The sequence below is a fragment of the Gavialis gangeticus genome, unplaced genomic scaffold (genome assembly GCF_001723915.1).
Source record: "Gavialis gangeticus isolate Ggan-Ray unplaced genomic scaffold, GavGan_comp1, whole genome shotgun sequence".
NCBI lineage: Eukaryota > Metazoa > Chordata > Crocodylia > Gavialidae > Gavialis > Gavialis gangeticus.
The window spans coordinates 21855711-21856411 of record NW_017729000.1 but is presented as its reverse complement, the minus strand read 5'-3'; positions in this window follow the sequence as shown (position 1 = coordinate 21856411).

Here is a 701-nt window from a genome sequence, read left to right as displayed (position 1 = left end):
TTAGCCAAAAAAAGCGCAGGCTCAGGAGTGATCTGGTGGCCCACCTATAAGTTTATCGGGGTGACCACCAGGATTTGGGGGAACGCTTGTTCACCAGAGCACCCCAAGAGATGATGAGGTCGAATGGTTATAAACTGCTACAAGACCATTTCAGGCTGGACATAAGGAAGCATTTCTTTACTGTTGAAGCCCCCAAGGTCTGGAACAGCCTACTGTCGGAGGTGGTTCAAGCACCTACACTGAACACCTTCAAGAGCAAATTGGATGCTTATCTTGCTGGGATCCTTTGACCCCAGCTGACTTGCTGCCCTTTGGGCAGGGGGCTGGACTCGATGATCCTCCAAGGTCCCTTCCAGCCCTAATGTCTATGAAATCTGTGAAACATGTATTTGTATTGTATAAAAACATACCCATGTGAACCAGGCAAATGACCACTTCAACAAAGACAGAACAACTCCCTTCTCTCCCTCAAAGAGCTAGCACAGATGAGAAATAAATTATTTTAAATCTTTTCATTAGAAGGAACCAGATATAAATAGTGGGACCTCAGGGCAGCGTATCAGGTGCCTGAGAGTTCAGAAAACAAATGACCCTCTCCTGAGATTCCCTTAACAATCACCCAGAGAAGAGAAGCATGAGGCGTATCATATTGCTGGTTCTGGACACTATTTTCCCTTTTTTTTCAAACAGCTAGTCAGTTC